The following is a 7,136-nucleotide window of genomic DNA, read 5'->3' on the forward strand; positions in this document are numbered from 1 at the left end:
TAAATCTTAGTGAAAAGGCAACAAATATTATATTATTTCTCATGAACTTTGTGGGTAAGAAATTTGGAAAGGACTTTTGTTTTGAATCATGGTTATGGTCAGATAGTAGTTATGGCTGGAATATTCTAATTTGGGGGACTAAAGTACCTGGTAGTTGCCTAGGCATCTCATTTTCTTTGTATAGTCTTGTGCCCTTACCATGTGCTCTTTGTATGTGAGATAGTTTGGGCTTTCTCACAGCATGGCACCCTCAGGGCTATAGAATGATTTCTCTAGCCTCTGAAAGCTTCAAGAATGAGTATTCCAGCGAATAAGACAAATGACATTATCTTTTATTATCTAGCTTTAAAAATCATACAGCATTATATATATTACATTATATTGATTACAAGTGGGTCATAAGTCCACTCAGTTTCATGTGGAAAGAAACAGGTTCTACTCCAGGATGGAACAAAGGCAAGGTTCTAGAAGAGCATGCACGGATGGTGATAATGTTGTAGCCATTTGTGGAAAATACAACCTGGCACTCAATTATAAATTTCATCTACAAGCATTGGGAATTCTGAGAATTGATAAATATAATTTATTACTCAGTAAATGACTCATCAATGTCTTTAACCCTTTGTAAATATCAATAGTTCATGATATCCATAAACTTCTTTACAGATAATTAATGTCTTGAATAATTGACCTTCAGTTTCCCTTTAGACTGAATGTAATTGGTTTCAGTTTTCATTATAAGTTAATTATTTGCCACTGAGATGAGGCAGATTTTGCCAAACCAGTTTCACTTTTTGACTCATCACTAAGTATGTTTTATCCCATTGCTATGTTGACTTCTATTAATATAAGCCCACAAGTTAAAACATTGCTTCCAACTCAATTGCTTAGTTTAAAAGGCAGAAATTATTTTGGTAAGACTTGACAAGGATGATGAAATGCTTTGTGTATCATTCTTCTTTATAAGGACACCATGATTCTCACAACTCTCATTCCTCATTTAGTATTGAAACATTGCCATCTTTATTAAACTTGTTGTCAGGTGTATCTACTGAGGACCAATTTGTTATGTATGTCTTGTCTACAAATTGCCCGTGGAGTGAGGCATTTGTAGCTAAGATGGGGATTTGATATTCAGGTTCAATCAGACCTCATTACCACAGCTATTAGCATTTCTAACAAGGCAGTATAAAGTCTCTGGAAAGAGTGGCAATTTTGCAAATGTTTGGCTGTTAAGTGTTTGATGTCATTGTTGTTTACTTTTTATTCTGAAATGTGATAACACTACAAAAGAGAATAAATGTAAATGTAGAGTATACTGCATAATCACAAAGCAAATACATATTTAGTCACTACCAAAGAGGAGAAATTAAATCTGGCCAGAAATTCTGAACTCTTGCTCCACATTTATTCTTCCTCCGTGACACACCCTTTTCCTCATCCCCTTAAATAGCCACTACACTACTTTTTATGTAATCATTTTCATGGATTATTAAATATATTTTAGCAATTTGGTATACAACTATAAAAATATTAATTTTGTCTATTTTTAACTTTAACTGGAGGAGCACTGAATGTAATACTTTGCAACTTGATTTTTCTTCTCTCACAGTTACCAAGTGCACTCAAGTTGTTTATTGGTTCTGATTTTCAAGTGCTTAAAATAGTTTGTAGCATGCAATAGGTGTGTAAAGATGCTAATTTTCACATTTCCTTATTCTCAGGGTTTTCAGATCCTTAAACACAGCCTAGTTTGTTTATGTTTGGACCCAAGAGGGCTCCACTTTGCATTAACAACTGCAAAATTTACATTTGGATTCTTTTGATTTTTATTATAAGCCAAATCAGCTTATTCCCATATTCACTTTAACAAAATTATTTATAGAGACTGAGCTGCCTTTTCAAACTTTTGTTTATGTAGATATAAAGCCAAAGAGAAAAACTTTCTTAGATGAAAATCTGGAATTAAAACAAATTCCAGAAAAATCACATAGGCAATATTTAATGTGTGCTGGCACTATTGTAAGAATTTTATATGTGCTGACTTATTTAGCACTCATCACAGCCCTATTATTACTTACTTCAATGTTATAGATGAGTTTAAAGAACCAAAGCTAGGTTAGACAACTTGCCCAACATCAAACTGCTGGAGGCAGAGTTGCGATTTTAACCCTGATGCTCTGTCCCCCAACATCCTATGCTCTTAACCAGTATATTAAACCTCTTCTGTTAGATACACACTCACCTTCGGTGGAAGTTTTTACTGAATACGGGTCTAAGGTCCTTTTGTTCCTAATCAGTTATTTCCATGGCTTTATGTAGGCCAGTTAGAGCAGCAAGGAAGGCTTTTCCATGAGATAGAAGGTATCGATAAGCTGGCTGGAAAAACAAGGATCAATCACATTGCTAACCCACATAAGGAGAGCTGGTGTGCCTTGGCTCTCCCATGGCTTGTTTAGAGCCAGCAGAATCATCTCCATGAAACTAACACATGAAACTTCAAAATGAACCAAATTTCACAAAGCTAAGAGGGAAACAGCATACAGTTTTGTTAGCAAGGCTCCTTAAGCACTTTCACTATTTGTTTCTTGTTCCCTTGCTGTTTCTGGGGTCATAATTCTTCTAGAGCCCCTAAGTTCTTGCTGTCATTCATGCTTATTTTCATCCAATCAGAGGCTGACATGTAGTTTCCAACCTTAGCCAGATGCTATTCTTGATCAACTTGTGCTAAAATGTAGTGTCCTTGGGCTAACCCAAGGACAACCCCGTGGCCCTTAGCTTTATTGTCTCTAAAATGAGACATGTGGGCCAGGCGGAGTGGCTCATGCCTGTAATTCCATCACTTTGGGAGGCCGAGCCAGTCGGATCACTGAGTTCAGGAGTTTGAGCCCAGCCTGGGTAACATGGAGAAACCCTGTCCCTACCAAAAATACAAAAAATTAGCAGGGCATGGTGGCATGTGCCTGTAGTCCCAGCTACTTGGGAGGCTGAGGTGGAAGGATAACTTGAGACCAGGAGGCAGGGGAGGGTGCGGTGAGCCAAGATCACATCACTGCACTCCAGCGTGGGTAACGGAGTGACACTGCATCTTAAAAACAAATAGATAAATAAATAAATAAGATGAGATATTTGAACAAAATGACCCACAAGGTTTTGGCAGTTTCAAAATGCTGTGCTTCCTTTCCCAGCAATTGCAGTGTGGTCTCCTGGGTGTCATTATAATGTATCACCTCGGTTAGATAATATCAGAAGAGCTTTATTGTCAGATTTCACACAAAAAAGACCAGATATGGTTTGTGTCACTTCATGTTGGATGAAGCCATAAATAATCGAATTTTAGAGAAGGAATCTATTAGAGATGGATTATGTCTAATTCACTTATTTGGATAACTATTCTATTGGCGTTTGTTAGCAAAAAAAGCCACATGCTAGCCTAACTGGCTATAATTTTATAACCCTTGTTTTAAAAGATTAAGTGGTTGTTTTGGGCTTAGTATAGGCAGGCTGCTCTAATAACATAAAACAAATTTTGTTTATCATCTGAATCCTTGGTTATTTATTGGAGAATATTTATTCTCTTAGATTTGTTATTCACAGAATTTTGCCAAATATTACCAAGGAGGTGACATTCAGGAATATAATTTCCTAATATGTAGCATCACCATGCTTAATCTTAATTTCATATTTTGTAAAAGAATAAAACAAGTGATCCAATACATTCTGGAAAATTAAAGATGTAAAACAGTAAAACAATTGAATTTATTTAATTAATTCAACTTAATTCAACTAATTCAATTTAATTTATTCAACTTGTTAGGCAACCAAAGCTTTTTTTTTAACATTAGTTTTACTAAATAAAATGTCAGACCTAAACAACATAATTTAATTGTTTGTTTTCTGAAAAATGAGTTGTTTTTTTTCTCCAAAACAGACTATTTCTATATGCTCTTCAACAATATTATGGATTGTTTTCAGGCTGTTCATGTCCACTTTTTTGATTTATACAAGGAAAACAAGACTTGTTGATGGGAGAATAAAATTAAAATATGTATAACACTTCTCAATGTAAAGGATATAATACAAACAGATTATGAGCATTTTATATGGGAAGACATAAAAAACATGAAACAAATTGATCTGTTTAATAAATGAAGTGTGGACTTAGAAAGAGGGAATTAAATTAAAATGTTTTTCAACTCCTTTAAAACTGCAAGCTTAATAATTAATATACTATTTTATAACATTAAAATTTTTAGACTTTAAAATGCTAGTTTATTTTCAAAAATATTTTGCTGCATTCTAACTGCCATAGAAATCAATCAAGAGTTAGTGTTTGTTGGTTTCAAATATAAATTCATTTTCCCAATTTCCAGTTTTCTTCTAAATCCACAACCCTGGAGTGTGGCCAGTTTCCTTTCTTCAGTTCTATCTGCCTCAAGGGTCTCTCATAGACGTGGCCACTTTATGAGTTAAAGGGCATTTTTTTCCGCTCAGTATTTTTGATACAAAAATGCAGAAAGATCAATTAGAGGTTTTGCTTTGAGAACTCAGGAGATAGCAAACAGGGCATCCTTTTCATGAACTGCTAACGGTAGACAGATTTTTAGAAAAAGTAATTTTAAATTAATGGGAGCAAGTCTTTGATGCAGTTAAAACTTCAAAGACATGCCAGGTTTTTATTTGTAATACTAATAAAAAAAAAAAAAAAAAAAAAGGAGTTACAGTAAGAGGAGGTTGCATATTAAAGCTTACAAAATCTCCCTAAAGGGCTTGGTCTGACAGGAGTGTGGGCAAGGGTTTCCGCTTCTTTCTCTCTCTCTCACTCCCCCTCTTTAGCTCCCTTTCTCTTTCTCTTGTTTTCCCTCCCTTATTCCCTCCTAGCCTTCCCCACCTTGCTTCCTCCCTTCCTTCCTTCTGTGTTACCAGCACTTCTCCCTTTTATATTTATTGTGGTTATATCCGACTCAGTTAACAACCACTAACAAACCAATAGTGCCAACTCTTCAATCTCACAAGTTTAAAAAACTAAAAGTGGCTCTCACTTGGGAAAGATAAAATTACCCTGATAATTTATGAAAAACCTTTTTAAGGGCCAGACATGGTGGCTCATGCCAGTAATCCCAGTACGTTGGGAAACAAAAGTGGAAAGATCCGTTGAGGCCAGATTTCAGGACCTGCATAGGCAACATAGTGATGCCTCAGCTCTACAAAATAAATAAATTAATTAATTAACTGAGCATGGTGGCACACATCTGTAGTTCCAGCTACTCTGGAGGCTGAGATGGGAGGATTGCATGAACCTGGGAGGTCAAGGCTTCAGTGAGCTCTGACTGAGACACTACGCTCCAGCCTGAGTGACAGAGTGATACTGTCTCAAAAATATATGTATATATTTAGTTTTAATGAAGAAGGAGTTATTCATTGATTTGGACAATTCCTTTTACTTGACAAGACTGAGATGCCACATAATATATCTGAACTAATTAAGAACAATAAGTCACTTTCAATCAGAAGAAAGGAAGAGGGAAAAAATTCCAATGAGGTACAAGAAGCTTCAGCTAATGAGGGGGGCTCCACTTCATTTCTGTTGATGCCTCATGCTAGGAACTGTGGACAGCTTGTTGCATAGATTTAGGAGTAATGAGAGTTGGCCAAGCACAGTCATATGGCAAACAGTAGGCCTAGTATTCCTCTAAGCAGTTTTTTTTTTAAATCTTTGACTCTACTCATGGAAGCTAATACCTAAGCAATCTGCAAGAGAGCTGAAAGAAACAATTCTAGGATAATGAGTTCCTACAGAAATGAAATACTCTACATTGTTATTTAAAGTCAACATAACTGTGTAAATTACATATATGTGCATTTTCCCATGAGATCAGCAGCTCAGCTCACCTCCTAAAGAGCAGATAATTACTTTGCCAGCTGCATTACCCATTCCCCAATGCCCAAGCAGTGCCACCAGGGACCCGAGGATTGTTCTGCCCCATCTGCTACCCTATCAGTGAAAGTACACCACCAGGAAGCCTCACAATGGGCCCAAAACACCTGTTTCTAGCACCAAAGCACATCTTCTGGAGGCCTGGGGATTGCCCCACCATATCCACCTCAGCTGATATCTATGTACTCCCACAACAAGCCTGAGGACAAGCCTACGCACCTGCCACCACCACCACTGTGGGTACCCCCCATAAGTGCCACCTGGGCTACTGGGGTTGGCCTGCCCAGCCCATTACAGCTACTGCTAACATCAATGCCTGTTGCCTGGGCACCCATCACCATTACTGCCTTTGCCCACATAATGCACCTTGCACAGGGGTGCAAAGACACACCCACCAGCCTGACCCACCACTCTTGGTGAGCCATCTGGAGGCTCTAAAATTGAACCCACTAATACCAGTGTCTGTATATGCTGCCCAGGAGCTTGAAGACAGGCACTGTCAGCCTTCCACTGCCACCACTGGGGCTAGAGAACTGGCCCACCTGTTATCTTTGTCCCCAGCAAAGCCTTGCCACAGCCTTTACGAATAACCCCTCCCTAAGTCACTGAGGAAAATACAGACATTACTGTCACTGTTTACAGCTGAAGAAATCATACAGAGATACACTATTGCATGTATCCAGAATCAAAGCTAAAGTGCCCCCCTGAACAAATACCTTGGATATAACTTCAAGAAAAAGTCTTCCCCTACAAAAATGAATCCAAAACCTTGAAAGAAGTGACAGTTACACAATATGTGCAGATATCAGTGTGAGGACACAAGAAATGTGAAAAAGAAATATGACATATCTAACGGAAAACATTAATTCTCCAGCAACAAATGTCAATTAAAATTATGAAATGGCTGAAAAAGAATTTAAAATAATGACAATAAAGAAGCATAGTGAGATACAAGAAGGCATAGATGACCAATACAAAGAAATTAGAAAAACAATTGATGATGTAAGTGAGGAATTCATACAAAACAAACAATAGAAATCCTAGAACTGAAGAATTCAGTGAATGAAATAAAAAATACAACCAAGAGCTTCAATAATAGACTATCTCAAGCAGAAGGGAAGAAAACAGAACTTGAAGACAGGACCTTTTGAAATAACAAGCAGACAAAAAAAGAAAAAAAGACTAAAAAGAAATGAAG

Source organism: Rhinopithecus roxellana, chromosome 13 (genome assembly GCF_007565055.1).
Source record: "Rhinopithecus roxellana isolate Shanxi Qingling chromosome 13, ASM756505v1, whole genome shotgun sequence".
Taxonomy (NCBI): domain Eukaryota; kingdom Metazoa; phylum Chordata; class Mammalia; order Primates; family Cercopithecidae; genus Rhinopithecus; species Rhinopithecus roxellana.